The sequence below is a fragment of the Heptranchias perlo genome, chromosome 16, assembly GCF_035084215.1.
Source record: "Heptranchias perlo isolate sHepPer1 chromosome 16, sHepPer1.hap1, whole genome shotgun sequence".
Classification (NCBI taxonomy): Eukaryota; Metazoa; Chordata; class Chondrichthyes; order Hexanchiformes; family Hexanchidae; genus Heptranchias; species Heptranchias perlo.
Window position 1 is genome coordinate 61,221,023 of NC_090340.1, and position 24,834 is coordinate 61,245,856.

Below are 24,834 nucleotides of genomic sequence, written 5' to 3' on the forward strand. Positions count from 1 at the left end.
AGCCTGCCATCTGTCACAATTCATCATGGCGCTGGTTTGTATGTTTAAATAAAAACTTGCTGAAAGCAGAATAGGGCCATCCCCAGAGGTCCAAGGTTCAGTCTCTGATCTGTGCCGAGATAGCTGAGCGCAGCTGGGCCAAGCATTTGGACCGCTACATCTTCCAGATGAGATGTTAAACCGAGGCCCCCGTCTGCCCTCTCAAGTGGATGGACAAGATCTCATAGCCCCGTTTGAAGTAGAGCAGAGAGAGTTCTTTGAATTTCCTGGCCAATGTCCCTCCCTCGAACAAGACTATCAAGAAAACATCTAACTCTTTTTTCATTCATTCATTCGTTGTTTCTGCAATATTAGGCTGCCATGTTTGCCCATATAATTACAGAGACTACACTTCAAAAATTAATTCACAGGGTGTAAAGGGTTTTGGAACGTCCTGAGGATGTGATAAGGTGATATGTGAATGCAGGTTCTTTCTTTACAAGCAACTCGCCAAGGCTTCTTCGACAGCACCTCCCAAACCCGCGACCTCTACCATCTAGAAGGACAAGGGCAGCAGGCACATGGGAACAACACCACCTGCACGTTCCCCTCCAAGTCACACACCATCCCGACTTGGAAATATATCGCCGTTCCTTCATCGTCGCTGGGTCAAAATCCTGGAACTCCCTTCCTAACAGCACTGTGGGAGAACCGTCACCACACGGACTGCAGCGGTTCAAGAAGGCGGCTCACCACCACCTTCTCAAGGGTAATTAGGGATGGGCAATAAATGCCGGCCTCGCCAGCGACGCCCACATCCCATGAACGAATGAAAAAAAAGCAGAATTGATAGCCCTAGGCTAAGGAAAAAAGTTAGATCACCCAGGGTTCCCAATCCTGATCGGTGTCCAGTGACCTCTGTTGGACATTGGTTGAGGATATGAAGAATTCCATGGTTGATTAGACAGTTGACACTTTGGGCGGGGTGGGGGGGGGTGGAATTTTCCGATTGTTTCCGTAAGTTCTGCGCCCAGGTTCCAGCGCAATCCTGGCCGAGTCGGCCGAACCAGCGTAAAAGATCGGGAGAATTTAAAATGTAGGTGAGCAACCCACAAAACCATTTTCGCTCATGTTTTCCACCATCTTTTACGCTGGTTCAAGGTTCAATTCGCCCGGGTCAGGCCCCGTCCACAAAACTGGCCGCGCCCCCGGATCGAAATTCCGAGTTTCCACCGACTGCGCTGGTTCGGGAAGACTCTTCAAATTGCGCACTTTTTCTTAGGCGCACAGGCACCAGTAGGCACGTTTTAAAAAGACTTTCATATCAAAAAATATTTAATTTACTAAGAAACTGACTAGCGAATATCAATGAAAGTATTAAAAGGTTCAGCATAATTTTTTTAAGTCATTTTCAGTGATTTTTTAAATCAGGTTACTCACAGGCAGAGGACTGGCTTTATTAAAAATGCTTATCTTTGGTGATAAACCCTTTTTCGGCTGTATTAATAAAACTGCACCAGGTTACCGCTCTTAAATACATCAAGGAATACTTCTTAATGGAAGCAAAGGAAAGAAATAACTACGTTCTATTACTCTGCCCGATTGCACTGGTTCATGGAAGACTTTACATTTGTGATTATGCAAAGGAATTTTAGCGGAAACTTGAGGTGTAACTGAACCAGCCCAATTTCAAGCACATTTTTGGCACAATTTCCCGATTGCGCCCAAAGCAAAAACTCTACTCTTCAATGTCTAAGCTGACACCTGGAGCAAGAGTCAGCACCTTCAGGAGAGTGGGGGAGGAAACTGAACTGAGAAAGCTCGACCCAGGACACAAAAGAGAGAACTCCCCTGCTCTTCTTCGAAATAATGCAGTGGGATCTTTCACATCCACTGGGAGGGCGGACTGGGCCTCGGTTTAATGGCTCATCCAAAAAGACAGTGCAGAACTCTGGAGTGAGATTTGAACCAACGACTGTGCTGACTTAAGAAGCAAGGGGTGCTACCAACTGAGCCACAGCTGACATTGAAAAGTTATTTTCTCAGAGAACATTCTGGTGTAAGCAAAGGGCCACTTCAATCCTATATTAATAAAATATAACAGCGTGCAATCTCTCCCTAAGAGAGTTATGTACATAAATGTGGCAGCCATTTTGCGCACAGCACAATCCCCACAAAAAGCAATGAGAGGAACGACCAGTTAATCTGTATTATGGTGGTGCTGGTTCAGTGAGGAATGCCAGCAAGGTCACCAAGGGAACTCCCTTCTCTTCTTCCAATGGTGTCATGGGATCTTTAACATTCCTCCTGGCCGGCCTCCCACCCACCACCCTCTGTAAACTGAATGAGCAAAAATTTCCTCCAATTAAATATTGGGAAGACTGAAGCCATTGTCTTCAGTCCCCGCCACAACCTCCGTTTTCTAGTTACTGACTCCATCCCTCTCCCTGGCCACTGTCTGAGGCTGAACCCAACCATTCACAACCTTGGTGTCCTATTTGACCCTGAGATGAGCTTCCGACCACATATCCGCTCCGTCACCAAGACCGCCTACTTCCACCTCCGTAGCGTCGCCCATCTCCGCCCCTGCCTCAGCTCATCTGCTGCTGAAATCCCCTTCGGTGCCTTTGTTGCCTGCAGACTCGACTATTCCAATGCTCTCCTGACCGGCCTCCCATCTTCCACCTTCCATAAACTTGAGCTCATCCAAAACTCTGCTACCCGTATCCTAACTCGCACCAAATCCTGTTCACCCATTACCCCTGTGCTCGCTGATCTTCATTGGCTCCCAGTCCGGCAACATCTCGAGATTAAAATTCTCATCCTTGTGTTCAAATCCCTCCATGGCCTTATCCTTCCCTATCTTTGTCACCTCCTCTAGCCCTACAGCCCTCCGAGATCTCTGCGCTCCTCCAATTCTGGCCTCTTGCGCATCCCCGATTTTAATCGCTCCACCATTGGAAGCCGTGCTTTCAACTGCCTAGGCCCTAAGCTCTGGAATTCCCTCCCTAAACCTCTCTACCACCCCCCTCTCCTCCTTTAAGATGCTCCTTGAAACCTACCTCTTTGAGCAAGCTTTTGGTCATCTGTCCCAATATCTCCTTATGTGGCTCGATGACAAATATTGTCTGATTACGCTCCAGTGAAGCGCCTTGGGACGTTTTACTACGTTAAAGGCGCTATATAAATGCAAGTTGTTGTTGTTGTTGGAGTTGAGCGTGGTTTAACATCTCATCCAAGGGATGGCACCTGTGATAATGCTCCAGTCCTGCGGCATTAACTTGGAATGTCAGGCCAAATTATGTGCTCAAGTGCTGGAGTGGGATTTAAACCAACAGCCTTCCGAAACAAAGATTGAACTGCTACCAATTGAGCCAGGACTGCAATCGCCATCTGTCCCATGCATTTTAGAAGAAACCTTCTGCAGATTGTCTGCGTTGAGAGCAAAAGCTCGATCTCTCCAATCCTTCCCCACACTTTCTCTTCTTCTCAGCAGATGGCACTGACTCACGCCCGGTATCGTTTTATTGGGCACAGGCTGCCTTCTTGTATCTTCCCAGAGTGAGTATTCTTTAGTTGTGGGCTGAGGCAGCGAGTGTCAGCAGGCTACTCCTCCAAAAAACTCTGCTGCCCCACATCCTAACCCTCAACAAGTCCCGTTCATCGATCACTCCCCTACGCTCGCTGTCTGTCTGCGCCTCGATTTTAAAATTCTCCTCCTTGTGTTCAAATCCCTTGGCCTCGCCCCCTCCCTATCTCTGTAATTTCTTCCAGCCCTACAACCTTCCGAGATCTCTGCGCTCCTCCAATTCCGGCCTCTTGCGCATCCCAGATTTCCATCGCTCCACCATTGGTGGCCGTGCCTTCAGCCGTCTAGGCCCTAAGCTCTGGAATTCCCTCCCGAAACCTCTCCGCCTCTCTACCTCTCTCTCTCTCCTCCTTTAAGTCGCTGCTTAAAAACTCCCTCTTTGACCAAGCTTTTGGTCACCTTATATCTCCTTATGTGGCTCAAAATTTTGTTTGATAATCACTCCTGTTAAGTGCCTTGGGGATGTTTTACTACATTAAAGGTGCCATATAAATGCAAGTAGTCGTTGTTGTTGTTGTTGTTGTTGTTGCTGTTGTCGTTGTTGCCACTATGGAGAGGGCATCCCAGTCAAACTCCATCCCTGTCCTCACCCGACATCCACATGCTCGCACTTTCTGACAGGCATCCGTCCTAGCCCACAGGTGCCAAGGCCTGTACCTCTACTCTGGTTCAGATCAGCTAATTCAGAACAGACCTGGGAATGAACCTTGGACTTTCCGGTTCTGTCTATACGATGAAACTCAACACTCACAGCATTTACCGATCGAGAGAACTCCCGAGAGTTGTTTTTTTAAAAAAAAATTTAGCATTAAAACCAGTCACAAATGCCCTAAAATATTCTACATTTCGGGCAGATCTTTAGTGGGAACCATTCCACATGTCTGCAGGTTATAGACACAAATACCCACAAAGTAGATATTCCACGAATTTTAACACTGGCAGGATATTACAAACTAGAACCAAGTGCATGGATTGAACTATTTAAGGGGAAGTTAGATAAGTGCATGAGGGAGAAAGAGATAGAAGGACATGCTGATAGGGTGAAATGAAGTAGGGAGGGAGGAGGCTCGTGTGGAGCATAAACACCGGCATAGACCAGTTGGGCCGAATAGAAACATAGAAATAGGAGCAGGAGTAGGCCATTCGGCCCTTCGAGCCTGCTCCGCCATTCAATATGATCATGGCTGATCCTCTATCTCAATACCATATTCCCGCTCTCACCCCATACCCCTTGACGCCTTTTGTGTCTAGGATGGCCTGTTTCTGTGCTGTGGACCCTGTGTAATTCTATTTAATTCTATTGAGCGTGTCTGTGTGCACAGTCAGCTTTGAATAAGATCAAAAAAGCTTCTTGCACTCGTATTGCTACAGCGCAAATCCTCCTACAGTCCTTGAAGGGTTTCAGGCAGGATCTGTTACCCTTTGCTGCATTGTTTGGGTCACAGAATCACCTTGCACATCACCAACCATTTTAAGTCACATTCAGATTATTTGAGCTGCGATAATGTACATTCCCCTCAGTTTGGAACATAGGAACATAGGAACAGGCGTAGGCCATTCAGCCCCTCGAGCCTGTACCGCCATTCAATGAGATTGTGACAGATCTGTATCCTAACTCCATTTACCTGCCTTGGCTCCACATCCCTTAATATCCCTGGCGAGCAAAAATCTATCGATCTCAGATTTAAAATTATTAATTGAGCTAGCATCTACTGCTTGTTGTGGGAGAGAGTTCCACACTTCTACCTCCCTTTGTGTGAAGAAATGTTTCCTAACTTCTCTCTTGAATGGCCTGGCTCTGATTTTAAGGTCCCCTTGTCCTAGACTCTCCCACAACAGCAGAAAAAGTTTCTCACTGTCTACCGTATCAATTCCTTTCAAAATCCTAAAATCCTCAATCGAATCACCCCTTAACCTTCTATATTCCAGGGAATACAAACCTCGTTTATATAATCTCCCCTCATAATCTAACCCTTGGAGTCCTGGTAACATTCTGGTGAATCTGGGCTGCACTCCTTCCAAGGCCAATATATCCTTTCTAAAGTACAGTGCCCAGAAATGTACACAGCACCCCAGATGGGGTCTAACTAGGGCTTTGTATAGCTGTAGTTGTTTGCAGGAATGGACTTCAAAAACTCCATGCTGTGACAAAGTTCCTGAATAAAGGCGGCAAGCCAGTGGTTGAGAGTGGGTGAGATTTGCCTGACTCAATACACCTCGTACTCAGTGAGGGAGGGAGGGGACTCACTCACACATGGATACGTGGGCAGGGATAGCACTAGTTTGTTTGCGGCCGTGAGGATCTACTTACATAATTATTACTTACAATGCTGAGTACTCCCCACCACCATTCTCTACCCTCCTAAAGAAAATGAAGAAAGATCTTGCATTTATATATCAACTTTCATGACCTCAGGATGACCCAAAGCACTTTACAGCCAATGAAGCACTCTTGAAGTGTTGTCACTGTTGGAACGTATAAAATGAGGCAGCCAATTTATGCACAGCAAGGTCCCACAAACAGTAATGTGATAATGGCCAGATTATCTATTTTAGTTGAGGGATAAAGATTGGCCAGGACATCGGGGAGAACTCTACTGCTCTTCTTCGAATATTGCTGTGGGATCTTTTACGTCCACCTAAAAGGGCAGACAGGGCCTTGGTTTAACGTCTCATCTGAAAGACAGCACCTCCGACAGTGCAGCACTCCCTCAGTACTACACCGTGAGTATCAGCCTGGATTGTATGTTCAAGTCTCTGAGGTGAGACTTGAATCTATAGCCTTCTGACTCAGAGGCAAGAGTGCTACCCACTGAGCCATGGTTGACTCCTCTCCTGAAGGTGCTGCCTCTGACTGGGGTACACTAGCAAGGCGACTCTGGGGCCCCAGCCAGAAGGCCATCTTGCAGACTTGATCCTAGCCAGTGAGGGGGTAAAATTCAACTACAGCTTTGGACGCAAAACTGGCGCTAGCAGATTGGCTATCGTCTTTCGTTTGGGACATTAAACCGAGGCCCCGTCTGCCCTCTCAGTTGGACGTAAAAGACCCCGCGACACTATTTCGAAGAAGAGCAGGGGAGTTCTCCCCGGTGTCCTGGGGCCAATATTTATCCCTCAACCAACATCACTAAAAAAAGATTATCTGGTCATTATTGTATTGCTATTTGTGGGATCTTGCTGTGCGTAAAATTGGGCTGCCATGTTTCCCTACATCGCAACAGTGAATACATTTCAAAAAGTACTTCACTGGTTGTAAAGCACTTTGGGACGTCCTGAGGTCGTAAAAGGAGTTCTATAAATGCAAGATCTTTCTTTCGAACAGGGGTCCTGGATAGCAAATCAGGAGCAGAAACTTTGGCCGCATTTTTACCCCCCCCCAGTCCAAGGCCACTGAGATCAATCGTAGCCCTTGACTCCAGGCCCACCTAGGCTCAGCTAACTCGGCACAAAAATTTGAGTGTTTTACTTTCTTTCAATCGTACAAAGGTTGAACAAAAGACGTATTTTCTGTGGGTTTTGAATGTTGCTTCAATCTGTTCTTCAGCAAATTCCTCTTTTATTGCACCAGAGGCTGTATTTAGACAACACAGGGTTCTGGCCCCCTTCTACATTGCACGACCACTTCAAACAGAAGCCATTCTGTAATACTCAGATGTTGACTGCACTGTGCAATCTTTCCTTATATGGTAAAAAGAAAAGAAACAAAGATTTGTATTTGTACAGTGCCTTTCATGACCTCAGGGCCTCCCAAAGCGCTTTACAACCAATGAAATACTTTTCTGAAGTGTAGTCACTGTTGTAATGTGGGAAACGCAGCAGCCAATTTACGCACAGCAAGATCCCACAAACAGCGATGTGATAATGACCAGATAATCAGTTTTAGGGATGCTGGTTGAGGGATAAATATTGGCTAGGACACCGGGGAGAACTCCCCTACTCTTCTTCAAAATAGTGCCATGTCCACCTGAAGGGGGCAGGCAGGTTAGTGTCTCATGTACCACTGACAAGTGCAGGCCTAGATTATGTGCTTAAGTTCCTGGAGCAGGGCATGAACTCACAACCTTTTAAACTCAGAGACAAGAGTGTACCCACTGAGCTAAGGCTGACACAGTAACCATTATCAGCTGCAAACATATTATTATTTTTTAATTACTGCTTGCAACTTTATTTTCTAGATAGCACCGCCATCTCCCCTTTCTGCCTTATACAGGCATCACTAAATAGTGGCATCAACACCATTACACATCTAACAATTACAAGATCAGAAAGCGCCCAGCCTTCCAAAAATATCCTGTGTATAATTTAAATATTCTGTTTTAAAGTGTTATTTTCAGCCTATAAATAAAGATTGTGCCTGACTGCAAACCCATCGCACATTGTCAATTGTACAAAAGATCTATGTACTTGGGCCTGCTCCACAGTGAAATCCAAATTAATACCTATCTGATCCACTACAGAACCTCAATGGGCCAAACCCTCTCCAATCACTTACAGTCTAAACAATTCCAAAGAGCTAAACTCCTTTCAATTCACTCCCTTTATACAGAGTGTTAATGGACGAATATCCTTTCAGTTCACTTCCATCATACAGAATCCCAAAGGAGTAAACCTCTACCCATTCACTCCCATTGTATAGAATCCCAATGGACCAAACGTCTACCCATTCACTCCCATTGTGTAGAATCCCAATGGACCAAATCTCTACCCATTCACTCCCATTGTATAGAATCCCAATGGACCAAATCTCTACCCATTCACTCCCATTGTGTAGAGTCCCAATGGACTAAATATCCTCCTATTCACTCCCATGGTATAGAATTCTAATGGGCCAAACCTCTTCCTATTCACTCCCATTGTATAGAATTGCAATGGACCAAACCCATTCCTATTCACTCCCACTTTATAGAATTCTAATGGACCAAACCCATTCCTATTCACTCCCATTGTATAGAATTGCAATGGACCAAACCCATTCCTATTCACTCCCATTGTGTAGAGTCCCAATGGACTAAATATCCTCCTATTCACTCCCATTTTATAGAATTCTAATGGACCAAACCCATTCCTATTCACTCCCATTGTATAGAATTGCAATGGACCAAACCTCTTGCTCTCACTCCAATTAATTGGAATCATAATGTACCCAACTCCTTTCAATTCATTTCAGTTGTATGGAATCCCAAATGGGTCAATTGATTTTCTATTCACGTCCATTATGTACAATCCCTGATCTAAGAACAACATTTAAATTTGGATAATCTGAAAATATCCCCCAGTTTTGTGGTTTTTAATGCTCAGACAAACTAAATATAGTCAACCCACAGTAAGATGTAACCTGGAGCCTGAGGCACATTAACGAATCGAAGTGCTTTATGTAAAAATATCATTTTATTTGGTTCCTGTTTTTGCTTGGGTTGAATTGCTGAATGAACCATTAGACAGCTAGTGGGACAAAGATTTGCAAACGAGTTATTTTTATCTTTAGTTTAGAGGCTTGATCTTGAGGAGAACACTTCTTGCACAAGTAAGGAGCATATATGTACCCCCATATACATTCCACTGACACTAAGATTTCAGTAAAAGCCTCACCATAGCTGTGATACTTTTACACGAGGGCTAATTTTCGCTCTTTGAGCCTCACGCCCGGAATTCCAGTTTGCGGTCCCGGTGGGGGAGGTTCCCTGCCGGGAGAGCAAAGTCTGAAAATTACCTCAACTGTTTCAACACAGGTGTCAGCCATGGCTCAGTGGCTAGCACCTTCACCTCTGAGGCAGAAGGTTGTGGGCTTGAGTCCCACTCCAGAGAGACTTGAGCACAAAATCCAGGCTGATATTCCCAGTGCAGTACTGACGGGGTGCTGCACTGTCAGAGGTGCTGTCTTTCAGATGAGATGTTAAACCAAGGCCCCATCTGCCCTCTCAGGTGGACATAAAAGATCCCATGGCATTATTGGAAGAAGAGCAGGTGAATTTTCCCTGGTGTCTTGGTCAATATTTATCTCTCAACCAACATCACTGAAACAGATGATCTGGTCATTATCACATTGCTGTTTGTGGGATCTTGCTGTGCGCTAATCAGCTGCCGCGTTGCTTACATTGCAACAGCGACTACACTTCAAAATTACTTAATCGTCTGTGAAGCGCTTTGGCACGTCCTGTGGCCGTGAAAGGCGCTATATAAATGCAATTTCTTTCTTTTTTTGTATTTACTCTGCGTGAAAGGCCCAGCACTGGGGCAAGATTTCCTCTGCTTGTTACCCATTCATAATTTTGCTACACGTAGCGCACAGATTAAAACCTTCCCCCCGGTACAATCATGAACATAGTCCTTCCAAAGTTGGGTACAGTCTGGGGGAGGGTATTTAGAGATGTATAGCAGTTGGGTAGAAGAACTTGTGGTTATCAATCTGCAACTGACAGGTGGCAGCTATTTGAGGATCTGGATTAAGAGAACAGCACCACTCAATATTAATTTTTTTTTTGGGTCGAGCGAGATTTTTCCCACAAGGCTCATTTGCAAAGCAACTCGTCCGAGTTTGGAGCCTCACAACTTGGTGCGTGGCTGTTAGAATCCATCCGAAAGCAGTGTCTCTGGTACAAGTACACTTAGTAAGCTCTGGGTTAGAGTAGCTCTGGGATGACTCTCAGCTGTGTTCATTCCGATGTCTCCAGTATTTACATTACATCGAGACTTGGAATCTACAGCCCACTCATGGATATTTGCAAGCAGTCAGTACCTCATTGATAGTGTCAATACATGGGTATCCTCTTCCAGATTGACATAAGACATGCCAGTGAAGCTAAGATAGCAAAAAAAAATGAGAATTCTCCAACTGCCCATTCCTTTTGCAAAACTATGTAGGATCCATCCTCTCAGGGACACTGGTGTTAGATGTTTATAAACTGTGAACAGTTCTGGTCTCCACATTACAAAAAGGATTTAGAAGCACTGCAGAAAATGTAAAAAGGATTTACAAGGATGATACCAGAACTGAGAGGTTACAACTATCAGGACAGACTGAACAGGCTTGGGTTCTTTGCTCTAGAAAAGAGATCAAGGGGTGACCTGATAGAGGACTTTAAAATTATGAAAGGGTTCGATAGGGCAGACATAGAAAAGATGTTTCCACTTGTGGGGGAGTCCAAAACGAGGGGTCATAAATATAAAATAGTCACTTGTAAATCCAACAAGGAATTCAGAGAGTGATGAGAATGTGGAACTCGCTACTACAAGGAGTAGTTGAGGCAAATAGCATCGATGCATTTAAGGGGAAACTAGATAAGTACATTCCCACATTACAACAGTGACTACACTGCAAAAATTCTTCATTGGCTGTAAAGCGCTTTGGAAAGTCCTGAGGTTGTGAAAGGAGCTATAGAAATGCAAGATCTTTCTTTCTTTCTTTACCTGAGGGAGAAAGGAATAGAAGGATATGTTGATAGGGTGAGATGAAGTAAGGTGGGAGGAGGCTCATGTGCAGCATAAACACCGGCACAGACCAGTTGGGCCGAGTGGTCTGTTTCTGAGCTATAAAATTCAACGTAATAAACTCAATAAAGTTCTCTCCACCACATCGGTACCAGATAAATAAGACACAAATCTGACTCATGCATAGAGTTTTGTCCTGCTCCATTACCGGACTCTCTCTGCTCAAAAGCACAGGTGTGTGTATACACTAATGGCACTGCTGCAATATCACAACACCACCATTACAGTACTGTCTTATGTACATTTTCAAATTTATCTTTTATTTAACTATACCAGCCAAATCATTGCTAACATTCACCTTTAGCTAACGCATGCTGACTTAAGTTTGATATAGCGTCTTTCATGACCTCAGGATGTTCCAAAGCATCGCAAAGCGTCCCACAGCCAATGATGTACTTTTTGAAGTGCAGTCACTGTTGTAATGTAGGAAACGCTGCAGCCAATTTGCGCACAGCAAGATCCCACAAACAGCAATGAGATAATGACCAGATAATCTGTTTTTAGTGGCACTGATTGAAGGATAAATATTGGTCAGGACATTGGGGAGAGCTCCCTTGTTCATCTTTGAAATAGTGCCATGGGATCTTTAACATCCACCTGAGAGGGCAAACAGGGCCTTGGTTTAAGGTCGCATCCAAAAGACGACGCCTCCGACAGTGCAGCACTCCCTCAGTACTGCACAGAACAGTACTGCAATTCTACGGGTACAATGCAGACATGACCCTTCAACGAAAAAGGGTGGCACTGCCAAATTTAGAGCCCCCTGGTTGTCTAGAAGTATACGGGGCAAAATAAAGCAGAAAAAGAAAGTTTATGACTGTCACAGAAAATTAAATACTGCAGAAAGCCTAGGGGAGTATAGAAAGTACAGGGATGATGTAAAAAAGGAAATAAGGAAAGCAAAGAGAGGGTATGAAAAAATATTAGCTAGAAAATTAAAGAAAATCAAGAGATGTTTTCTCAGTACATTAAGAACAAGAGGATAGCTAAGGAAAAGGTGGGACCCACCAGGGATGATAAGGGTAACTTGTGTGTAGAAATAGAGGATGTGGGTAGGGTTTTAAATGAATATTTTGTCTCCATATTCACAAAGGAAAGGGATGACCCGAACATAGTGGTTAAAGAGGAGAGGTGTGAAATATTGGATAAGGTAAACATAACGAGAGAGGAAGTACTAGACAGACTGGAATCCTTGAAAGTTGATAAGTCACCAGGGCTGGATGGATTGTTTCCTAGGCTATTGAAGGAAGCCAGGGAGGAAATAGCGGATGCTCTGAGGGTCATTTTCCAACCCTCACTAGATACAGGGGAGGTACCGGAGGACTGGAAGACGGCAAACGTAATACCATTGTTTAAAAAGGGTACGAGGGAAAGGCCGAACAATTATAGGCCGATCAGTCTTACCTCGGTGGTGGGCAAACTATTAGAATCAATACTGAGAGATAGGATAAACTGTCCCTTGGAAAGGCATGGTTTAATCAGGGATAGTCAGCATGGATTTGTTCAGGGAAGGTCATGCCTTACAAATCTGACTGAATTCTTTGAGGAAGTGACCGGGAGGATTGATGAGGGTAGTGCAGTGGATGTTGTCCACATGGATTTTAGTAAGGCATTTGACAAGGTCCCACATGGCAGACTGGTCAGAAAGGTAAAAGCCCATGGGATACAGGGAAATGTGGTGAATTGGATCCAAAATTGGCTCAGTAACAGGAAACAAAGGGTAAAAGTCGATGGATGTCTTTGCAAATGGAAATCCATTTCCAGTGGTGTGCCACAGGGCTCAGTGTTGGGTCCTTTGTTGTTTGTGGTATATATTAATGATTTGGACTTGAATGTCGGGGCCATGAGTGGCAAAATTTGCAGACGACTCAAAAATTGGCCATGTAGTTGATAGTGAAGAGGATAGCTGTAGACGTCAAGAAGATATCAATGGGTTGGTGGAGTGGGCGGAAAAGTGGCAAATGGAGTTCAACCCGGAGAAGTGTGAGGTAATGCACTTAGGGAGGGCAAACAGTAAAAGGGAATACGCAGTAAACGGGAATATATTGAGAGGGGTAGAGGAAGTGAGAGACCTTGGAGTGCATGTGCACAGGTCCCTGAAGGTGGCAGTACAGGTAGATAAGGTTGTGAAGAAGGCATACGGAATGCTCTCCGTTATTAGCCAAGGTATAGAATACAAAAGCAGGGACGTAACGATGGAACTGTATAAAACGCTGGTAAGGCCACAGCTGGAGTATTGTGTGCAGTTCTGGTCACATTACAGGAAGGACGTAATTGCTCTGGAGAGAGTGCAGAGAAGATTTACAAGAATGTTGCCAGGGCTTGAAAATTGCAGCTAGGAGGAGAGATTGGATAGGCTGGGGTTGTTTTCCTTGGAGCAGAGGAGGCTGAGGGGAGACTTGATTGAGGTGTACAAAATTATGAGGGGCCTAGATAGAGTAGACAGGAAGTACCTGTTTCCCCTAGCGGAGAGTTCAAGAACTAGAGGACATAGATTTAAGCTGATTGGCGGAAGGATTAGAGGGGACATGAGGAAATACTTTTTACCCAGAGGGTGGTGGGTGTATGGAATTCACTGCCCGAATTGGTGGTAGAGGCAGGGACCCTCAACTCTTTTTAAAAAGTACCTGAACCTGCACCTAAAGTGCTGTAAGCTGCAGGGCCATGGACCGGGTGCTGGAAGGTGGGATTAGAATGGGCACCTGGTTGTTCTTCGAGCCGGCTCGGACATAATGGGCCGAATGGCCCCCTTCTGTGCTGTATCTTTTCGATGGTTCTATGGTTCTTTGCAAGTCAGCTTGGATTTTGTACTCAAGTCTCTGGAGCGGGACTTGAAATCACAACCTTCTGACCCTGGAGAGAATAAAACTTCCCACGTTTACATTTATAATAGGAATTGCCTATGTAAAACTTGTCACGCTGTAATTGCACCTTCTTCCCACTGGAGGCACTGCAGCACCACCGTAGGAGGGTATATTTACAGCGTGACAAGTTTTACACAGGCAGTTTTCATTGTAAAGGTGAACGTAGAAATTTATAATGCAAATATAAATATAGGAACCGAATGTTAAGACTTTAAAATAGGGATTCAGTTACATTTGTGAACCCTGGTCCAATTATCCGCTGCCCTCTAACCAACTTCACCTCAAGGCTATATTTGACCATGACTCCCCTCGTGCAATGTCACAGATGATTGTAATCGACATTATATATATATATATATATATACATATACACACAAACGTAAATGCACCTGCTTGTTCATATGAATCAAATTGGTGAAGTATGAAGGGCTGTCATTATAGGACTCCGGGTCTGCTTCTAACTTCACAGAGGAAGGCTGTTTGTGTTATTTTAAAGATTGCAGTATAAGTGCTTGATGCACTGCACCCATCATTATAGCTGTCAACAATTGTAGTGCATGGTTTTTTTTTGGAGGTGGAGTGGGGGGTACGGGGGAGAGGTTGTAGGAGTGGGGCGTAGGTGGTTTAATGACCTTCACATCAATTGCAAAGACGTGGAATCTCTAGAAATAAGTGGCACCTGTGCCCTTCCATTTAACGTTCAGAATACAAATGTGTCTCCGCTTTGCTTGTTGATGCCAGATGCATTTGTTTTAACCAAATGCACAGTATTTTTCTGTAGTTGAATTTGGCCTAATGTTTTCCGAAGTAAAGGTTACAAGCAGTTGATCATAGATGCTTATTTGCACTCCAAACATATGGTTCAGAATGTTACATAGAATTTACAATGCAGAAACAGGCCATTTGGCCCAACTGGTCTGTGCCGATGTTTATGCTCCACACGAGCCTCCTCCCACCCCTCGTCACCTGACTCAAGCAGAATCTTCTTCTATTCCTCCCTCCCTCGTGTCTTTATCTTGCTTCCCCTTAAATGCATCTATGCTATTCGCCTCAACTACTCCATGTGGTAGCGAGTTCCACATTCTCACCGTTCTCTGGATAAAGAAGTTTCTCCTGAATTCCCTATTGGATTTATTAGTGACTGTCTTCTATTTATCTTATGGCCCCTAGTTTTGGTCTCCCCCACAAGTTGAAATAACTCCCCGCCACAAACTCCGTTCCCTGACCACCGACTCCATCCCTCTCCCTGACCACTGTTTGAGGCTGAACCAGACCGTTCGCAACCTTGGTGTCTTATTTGACCCTGAGATGAGCTTCTGACCACCTATACGCTCCATCGCCAAGACTGTCTACTTCCACCTCCGTGACATCGCCCATCTCCTCCCCCGCCTCAGCTCATCTGCTGCTGAAATCCTCATCCATGCCTTTGTTACTTCCAGACTCAACTATTCCAATGCTCTCCTGACTGGCCTCCCATCTTCCACCCTCCATAAACTTGAGCTCATCCAAAACTCTCCTGCCCCGTATACTAACTTGCACCAAGTCGTGTTCAACCATCACCCCTGTGTTCGCTGACCTACATTGGCTCCCGGTCCGGCAATGCCTCATTTTAAAATTCTCCCTTGTTTTCAAATCCCTCTACGGCCTCACCCCTCCCTATCTCTGTAACCTCCTCCAGCCCTGCAACCCTCCGAGATCTCTGCGCTCCTCCAATTCTGGCCTCTTGCGCATCCACGATTTTAATCGCTCCATCGTTGGTGGTCGTGCCTTCAGCTGCCTAGGCCCTAAACTTTGGAATTCCCTCCCTAAACCTCTCCGCCTCTCTAGCTCTCTCTCCTCCTTTAAGAATCTCCTTAAAACCTATCTCTTTGACTAAGCTTTTAGTCAGCTGGCCTATTATCTCCTTATGTGGCTCGATGTCAAATTTTGTCTGATAATCGCTCCTGTGAAGTGCCTTGGGATGTTTTACTACGTTAAAGGTGCTATGTGAATGCAAGTTTTTGTCATTGTTGTCTACCCTATCAAACCCTTTCCTAATCTTAAAAACCTCTATTAGGTCACCCCTCAGTCTTCTCTTTTCTAGAGATAGGAGACCCTGCCTGTTCAGTCCTTCCTCATAGTTAGAACCACTCAGTTCTGATGTCAACCCTCTAAATCTTTTTTGCACCTTCTCCAGTGTACAAGGCAATGGGATTGCAGGAGTGTGGATTACGCAGTCATCAACGCCAAACAAGCCACTTTCAAAGTCTTGGGGCTACTGTAATAGCTTCCTTGCTTGAAATGTCCGTTATACTCCAGCTCTGAGGTTCAAGAAGGTATAATGTCCCTTTAGGTATTGGAGGACTGCTTCTACCTGAGGTCCGTCTGCCTAGCGATGGGTCTCCCTGTGTCTCGTTAACACGGGGACAGGGGGAGCAGAGACTTAAGACCATACGAAACAGGAGCAGAAGTGGGCCATACGACACCTCGAGCCAGCTCCGCCATTCAATAAGATCATGGCTGATCTTTTACATCAACTCCACTTTCCCACCCCATCCCCATATCCCTAGATTCCCATGGTGTCCAAAAATCTATCGATCTCAGTCTTAAATATATTCAATGACTGAGCATCCACAGCCCTCTGGGGTAGAGAATTCCAAAGATTCACAACCCTATGAGTGAAGAATTTTTTCATCATCTCGGTCCTAAATGGCCGACCCCTCACCTTGAGACAATGATCCCTAGCTCTAGACTCTCCAGTCTAGAACTACCAGCATCTACCCTGTCAAGCCCTCTAGGAATTTTATACGTTTCAATGAGATCATCTCTCATTTTTCTAAACTCCAGAGAACATAGGCCCATTCTACTCAATCTCTCCTCATAGGACAACCCTCTCATCCCAGGAACCAATCTAGTGAACTTTCGTTGCACCGCCTCTAAGGCAAGTATATCCTTCCTTAGGTGAGGAGACCAAAACTGTACACAGTACTCCAGAACAACGAATGGCAGCAGACAGCGCAGTCACACGTTGTGATCTTCATTTCCTGGCCATGGACATCCCAGATGTCGGGAACGTGAAACTGTAATGGCCCAGATCACTACTCAGTTTGTCGTTTGGCCCAGAATAAAATGGTGATGGGCACCAGTGCCAGCATCATTGGCATTTGTTACCAGCAGCCTAACTAAAAAGAACTTGCATTTCTATAGCGCCTTTCACGACCTCAGGCTGTCCCAAAGCGTGTTACAGCCAATCAAGTCCATCTTGAAGTGTAGTCACTGTTGTAATGTAGGAAACGCAGCAGCCAATTTGCACACAGCAAGATCCCACAAACACCAATGTGATAATGACCGGATAATTTTTTTTTAGTGATGTTGGTTGAAGGATAAATATTAGCCCAGGACACTGGGGAGACCTCCCCTGCTCTTCTTTGAAATAGTGCCTTGGGACCTGAGAGACCTGACGGGGCCTCGGTTTTAACGTCTCATCCAAAAGACGGCACCTCCGACAGTGCAGCACTCCCCCAGTACTGCACTGGGAGTGTCAGCCTGGATTTTGTGCTTAAGTCTCTGGAGTGGGGCTTGAAACCACGACCTTCTGACTAACTGACTCCAGAGATGGCTCTTTACTTTCGTTGCGGTGGCTGATGTCCAAAAAGGACCATCACTCTGACTGACTCCGACATTAGCTTTTAAAGAGCCCATTCTCTTCTCAGAATGTTGCCTTACTTAACCGCTTCAGATGGAATTAAGAACAACCATATAATGTGAACTAGACTCAGGCCTAACCAGGTAGGACATTAATGAACCCATTGGGTTTTCATGACCTCCCAGCAGCTTTCATTATATTTTTTTTTCCCCAGGTCTCAGGCCAAAAATTAGCATATTTATTGAATTCAATTTCACAACTCACGAAGGTGGGATTTGAACTCACAATTTTGGGGTTTAGTTTAATTACCATAACCACTGAACTACTATTACTCATCTCCGTGATGAGAAGGTGGCCTCGTCCCCGACGTGGCCTGGTCAGTAAAGCCCGTTGAAGCAGCCCCACACTACTCTCCATGACAAGGAGGGTCATTTATATTTCCACCAGCTGCTGTATCAGCCTCACCATGAACTTTAACAGCAAAGGTTTTGGGCACTGAAGTCAATTGTAATGTAAGAGATATAGTGTGAGACTGAAGGATATAAGAGATATAGTGTGGGACTGAAGGATATAAGAGATATAGTGTGGGACTGAGAGCTTTGAGATATTGTTTAGAACTGAGAGCTTTGAGATATTGTTTAGAACTGAGAGCTTTGAGATATTGTTTCGAACTGAGGGATATCAAGTATATAGTTTGGGACTGAGGGATATGAGGGATCGCGGACAGTGTGAGACTGAGGGATATGAGGGATCGCGGGCAGTGTGGGACTGAGGGATATGAGGGATCGCGGGCAGTGTGGGACTGAGGGATATGAGGGATCGCGGGCAGTGTGGGACTGAGGGATATGAGGGATCGCGGGCAGTGTGGGACTGAGGGATATGAGGGATCGCGGGGAGTGTGGGACTGAGGGATATGAGGGATCGCGGGCAGTGTGGGACTGAGGGATATGAGGGATTGAGGGCAGTGTGGGACTGAGGGATATGAGGGATCGAGGACAGTGTGGGACTGAGGGATATGAGGGATCGCGGGCAGTGTGGGACTGAGGGATATGAGGGATCGAGGATAGTGTGGGACTGAGGGATATGAGGGATCGAGGATAGTGTGGGACTGAGGGATATGAGGGATCGAGGATAGTGTGGGACTGAGGGATATGAGGGATCGCGGGCAGTGTGGGACTGAGGGATATGAGGGATCGAGGGCAGTGTGGGACTGAGGGATGTGAGGGATCGAGGATAGTGTGGGACTGAGGGATGTGAGGGATCGAGGGCAGTGTGGGACTGAGGGATATGAGAGAGAATAGTGTATAGGATTTTCTGACCTTTGACACTGATCACAATGGTCTCTCTCAGTCCTGTACATTCCATTGGTCCTGTGGGCTCGATTTGTCACTGAATTATGTTCCTAATTATGGTAAGGTGCAAGGCTCCATACCAGGGAATGATTTTACCCCTTCACGTTAAATCTAGTGAAAAAAGATAAAAAGATATGAATTGTGTCCAAGTTTCTTTTAATCAGATATTTACCTATAGGACTTGGAAGGTGAACAAACTTTTCATTCTTTATTCCAATTTTCTTCCCTTCTCTCCTTAAGCAGCTGAATCTTCCTTGGGAATTATTTCCCTGGGCACCAGTGACCCAAATGCTAGCTAAGGTGTCCATTCTTCCAAGACTTGAGATATTGGGACAATTTCCAATCGAGCAGAGGAGGCTGAGGATTTAATTAAGGTTTTTTTTTTCTTCAAATTATGAAGAGTTTCGATGACGTGAACAAGGGAAAGATTATTTCCTCGGGTTGGGGTATCAGTGAAGAGGGATCATTAATTTCGAATTGTCACTAAGTTGGTGAGGAGGGAGGTGAGGAGACAGGTGGGAAGTCATTGAAGCAAAGGGAGTGATTGAGGCAGAGACCATTGCGACTATTGAAAGGAGAGCAGATAAACATTTGAAGCAGAGGCAGACACAGGGTGACGGGAAAGGAGCAGGAGCATTGGGATTAGTTCTGGATCGTTCGAGCAAAGAGACGGCAGAGGCAGGATATGCCAAATGGCCTCCTTCTGCGCTGTACACATTTACGGTTCTATATGTGAGCCAAGATGTTGAGTATGGGTTATGTTATTTGACAATGGAGGGCATCACTATTGAGCCGATTCACAGAATCCACACACACACACACACACACTTCATAGCAGGAGTCAGAGGAGCAGGAACTCCTCCCAAACCTAGGGTACTGAGGCATCTCACTAAGTCCCTAGCTAAGGACAACTAACTCAGGAGTAAGGAACAGAACTTGGGATCTTCCTAGTCTTTGAAGGCTTATTAATAGGACAAGGAATTCTACTAACGAGCTACTCTTCGCCTGCAACTGGTTAACCGAATAGTTTAGTGAAACCACACTTTATTAATTCCAGACACTGCGTCGACATCGTAATGTAACTCAATAATAAAAAGGGAGACATTTTAGTTAAAGACAGAAGGGGAATGAGCTAATTCTGAGCTTGTTGCGAAGAATTTATTAAAGAGTAAAATAAGCTTATAAACTTTACCGAATAAATCTTTTTTTTTAATTCCAGTTTTTGCTGACAAACTAAAGATAGGGGATTTTTTTCTCCACTCCTCTCTCTTGCTAGAGCAGTTTCTTTCCACAGAACAGATTTTTAAAAACTCCTCGCAGAGTACACTCTGCACACAAAAGGGCTCTTGTGACGCCGCACTTTTATTTCAGTCTTTTGCAAAGGGTGGGTAGAGAGTGGGTAGACGACACCCACAGCGGCAGCAGAAGGCTGGCATCGAGCAGAAAGACGTTAATCCTGAGAAAACTACCCGAGCATTAGATATTATTGGAGGTGCTTTAGGAACCAGATGGCTGCATGGGCTTTTGGTGTCTCACAGAGTGACTGTGCCCTCCAGTGGTTAGTGCCTGAATGCACAAAAACAGACCTTGTAACAGACTTCTTTCCCCTCCACAAAATATTTTTTTTTGTTGTTGTTGTGTCCTTTCCTATTTCCCCTCCTCTCACTGAGACAAAGTTTCACGAGCACCAACCAGTGGCCCGCGAGAACCTATAGCCAGGCTATTTGACAACAGAGGGCTTCGCGAGCAAGTGATCCTGTTCCCAACCAATGCCCTAGCACGCACTCGTTTCTCAGTGGATTTAAAGATAGTTCTTGTCATTTAAGATGTCTTTGCCCTGTCTCATATAGAATCTGACAGTGCAGAAGGAGGCCATTTGGCCCATCGTGCCTGTGCCGGCTCTTTGAAAGAACTATCCAAATAGTCCCACTCTCCCTGCTCTTTCCCCAGAGTTAGCCCTGAGTTAGATACCTACGTGTATATAATAAATATAACTTTCATACCATTTTGAATCCAGACTTTCTAATACAATCTAAGGATGGTGTTTATAAACTGGAATAGCACTAAGACTTATTCGTTTTTTTTTTACCTTGCAAACCATTTATTTAAAATTGGATTAATTCCTGAAATGGTTTCCATAAACAAAGGTTCCCAGTGGAATGTGATCCAAAATGCCGAACTGGTGAACATTTGACATCAGCCTTTTTTTTGGAGGGAACTAAGACCGACCGACCTACGCCCGGCCCAGCACAGAGGCAGGTGGCGAATCCAATAACAACGCTTGTGTCCACACCTAAAAACAGTTCAAGAGTGAACGGTCACAGTCTGAATTTTTTTTTTCTTCTTGTTGTTGCTGTAGTTGAAACTGCTGGGAGAGAGGTAGATCTGTTTCCACTTTCAAACACAATAAAGAGTTGTGCCATTTTACATGGACTCCTCTGCCCGCCCCCCAAAACCTAACAATCAAAGCTCTGTCTTAGTGCATATGTGGTCAAAACAGTCACATCTGAATTTACTCTCCAGATTTGCTTGTCATCCCAGCACACAATAGTTGGGTGATAATGCAAGGAGATAAACATCCCCTTTCAGTACTCAACTGTTTATTATTGCACTCTTTTGAAAGCTGAGTTATTTCGACTGTATCGTTTCTTTCTCATTAATTCATCATTTCCTCTCTCTGTGATGGATTCACAATTTTTCCAACACCCCGTTTTCTTTGCTCAAATCACTCTGACATACTTGTGTGCTCTGAAGTGAATCTCCTTCTCACTCATTCTTAATTCACCTTCACACGCACAAACTCTCCCTTTCCCCTTTCCTTCTCTACACATAAAAAAAAACTCTCTTAAATTTCACAAACATACACATTTCATTTTTTTTTTCTGGCTGTCTCTCACACTTTTTTTTCAATTTCTTTCTGTCACACTTCTACACACCTCTTGCCCATTATTGATCAGTGCCTCTGTATCTTTCAAACCACGGACACAATTAATTTGTCTCCCTCTCACATATGATTCCAACTCTTTACCCTGTCTGCCGTTCAGATCCTTCCATTCACAATTTCTCCATGTATGTGTGTCTTGCTTTTACATGCCAGGTTCTGTTTCTCGTGTTCTGTTCCGCAGCGCATTACTTTTTTTTCCTTAATGTTTAACCTATTTCCCATATCTGAAATCTTAATTTGATGTTTAACCTCAATTATTTCTCGTCACTGAAACCTTTCTCTCCAAAATTCACACACAGGATCTAGCCCGCATACCTTCACGCAAGTTATTAGTTATTAATGTATAAATCGGTTTCAGTGGGATCATTTAAGGGGCCCAACCTTAGCACTCGCGTTGGCTGCACGCTACAATGCTAATCGATTATTCCCATTTGGAATCAATGAGCGGTCAACCCAATAGTTCTAATCCCCCAAACGACTAATCGAATACAATGAATCGATATTTACCCGCACGCAATTAATCCTTTAATGTGTCAACGAAACATGTCCCCCCACCCTCCTCCCGCAAGAAATGAATAAATGTGGAGCTTGGTAAATTTGATATATGCTTTTCTTTTTAAAAGAAAAGATGCAACATTTCTATATTGCAATACAAGTCTGATTCAGAGGATAGGGTCCCGTACCGCTATACGGGATCAGTCCGCCTGCTAAATGTTCAGATACGGTCGCGGATAGATTAGTCATAGAATGAAATGGGAGAGGGGTGGGGGGGTATGTGCCTTTTTTAAATATATATATATATATATATATTTATATATAAAAACCGATTGGTTTTCATGTCATGTCCTGTTTCAGGATATCACAGAGCCCCCTTGAACTGTTTTGATCAGCGAGGGCAGAGGAAAGAATTTTAAAATAAAATCTCGATACATAACAGTAAACCCCCCACCCCACAAAAAAAAAACACAGCTCACAATATTAACAAGACATTGCAAAATAACCCAGAGCGTGTACACGCCGAAACTGACACGAAATTGACAAGACAAACGCACAACCTACCTTAAGGAGAGATCAGGTCAGTTTCTCGCTGTCAGCTCGATGTGGAAAATCAGTCAGCAAAACCTCATTAACAACTGCATGGGATTTTTCTCCCCTTTTTCCTTGGCAATATTACTGTACGCTGGAATGTGTTCACACACACAGCCAGGAGAGATGCATGTTCTGTTTTGTTGTTTTTTTTTTAAATTCTCTCCATACAAAACACAAACTGCGATCCGCTGTCTTCCCAGATGCACTTCAATGCAAAGGACTAGAGAGAGAGAGAGAGAGAGTAAGATAGAGGGATGAGGGTAGCTTCAAGAAGGGAGGAGAGGAAGTCCTCCCTCCCTCTCTTTAACAAAAAAGGACACGTCTTTTACATCAAAAAAAAAGATGGTCAGCATTTGCTCAGAAAATGCACCGAGTCGGTGACCAGACTGACCTCGTTTTGTAGCTGCGAGAGCAGATGTAAAGCAGTTTTTTTTTTCGTTCCATGTATCTTCCTCAATGGTGTCTTAAATTGGGTTCAACAGTCTTAGCCAATGAAACGCAGGGAAGCCGTTTCCCCCCTCCTCTCTCCGGGGAGTCTGCATTCAGAAAGATGAAAAAAAAACGGTGATAAATTCACTCACAGACACACAGACACACACACAGACACATGCATGTACACACACACACAAGCTGCAGTGAAGAGAGGAGACAGAAGTCTTTGGGACAAGGGTAGGTGGAGGGGGGGGGGGGGGGAAAGAGGAAAGGGGGTTTTAGTCCTGATTCGCAACACAAGACGGTGAACCGCTGACGAGCATTAAGCCACAACACAGGCATTGCTTTGACAGGGCTGTTCTCTCCAGCATCGATTCAAATTCAAAACTAGCTCTCTGCCGTTCTAACCAAACCCACTTACTCCTTAACTCAATTCATGGCTGACTTTCTCGGGGAGAGAGAGAGAGAGAGAGGGGAAAAATCTCTTTGAAATGACAACCATTAAAAGTGCCTTGCCGTGAACTTCCATCGCAAGTTGTTATGTATTTTGTTTAATAATCTTCCCTGATGTGTGTTGTAAATGTTTTTTTTTTCGAAGTCTTCCTTGAGCTGAATCTGTTTGCATGTGATGCTCATTCACACAGTGCCAATTTGGAATTTTATTCATGCATTCTCATTGCCACCCCTCCCTCCTCACACAAAGGGCTGGGCACTGCTCCAGATAGCTGCTTTTTTGCCAATTATAAGTGAATCCACATTTTCAGTCTCTTCCAAACGAGAGAATCCTTCCAGTTTGATTAGGGGGTTGGTGCGAGAGGACTGGAGAATTGCAAATGTTACACCCTTGTTCAAAGAAGGGTGTAAGGATAAACTGAGCAACTACAGGCCAGTCAGTTTAACTTCAACTTTCAGAAACGATAATCCGGGACAGAATTAACAGTCACTTGGACGAGTGTGGATTGATTAGGGAAAGCCAGCACGGATTTGCTAAAGGCAAATCGTGTTTAACTAACTTGATAGAGTTTTTTGATGAGGTAACAGAGAGGGTAGATGAGGGCAATGTAGTTGATGTGGTGTATATGGACTTTCAAAAGGCGTTTGATAAAGTGCCGCACGGTAGGCTTATCATCAAGATTGCGGCCCATGGAATAAAGGGGGCAGTAGCAACATGGATACAGAATTGGCTAAGTGACAGGAAACAGAGAGTAGTGGTGAACGGGTGTTTTTCGGACTGGAGGGAGGTGTACAGTGGTGTTCCCCAGGGGTCGGTGCTGGGACCACTGCTTTTCTTGACCTGGACTTGGGTGTACAGGGCACAATTTCAAAATTTGTAGATGACACCAAACTTGGGAGGGTAGTAAACAGTAAGGAGAATAGTGATAGACTTCAAGAGGTTATAGACAGGCTGGTGGCATGGGGGGACACGTGGCAGATGAAATTTAACGCAAAAAAATGCAAAGTGATACATTTCG

The 24,834-nt window shown here is 44.6% G+C and overlaps 1 protein-coding gene across 4 annotated transcripts in view; it reads right to left on the reverse strand.

Annotated features, from left to right (window-relative positions):
• The window catches only part of LOC137333811 (cadherin-11-like), a 152,433-nt gene extending 128,958 nt beyond the window's left edge, over positions 1–23,475 (reverse strand). For 2 of the 4 annotated variants that reach the window (XM_067998163.1, XM_067998165.1), the window contains exons 1-2: positions 23,322–23,473; positions 22,901–23,150 (exon numbers count right to left, since the gene is read on the reverse strand). The gene's annotated coding sequence lies outside the window, so the exon portion shown is untranslated. The other 2 variants (XM_067998166.1, XM_067998164.1) reach the window with 2 other exon arrangements.
• Between the last annotated feature and the right edge of the window lie 1,359 nt (positions 23,476–24,834).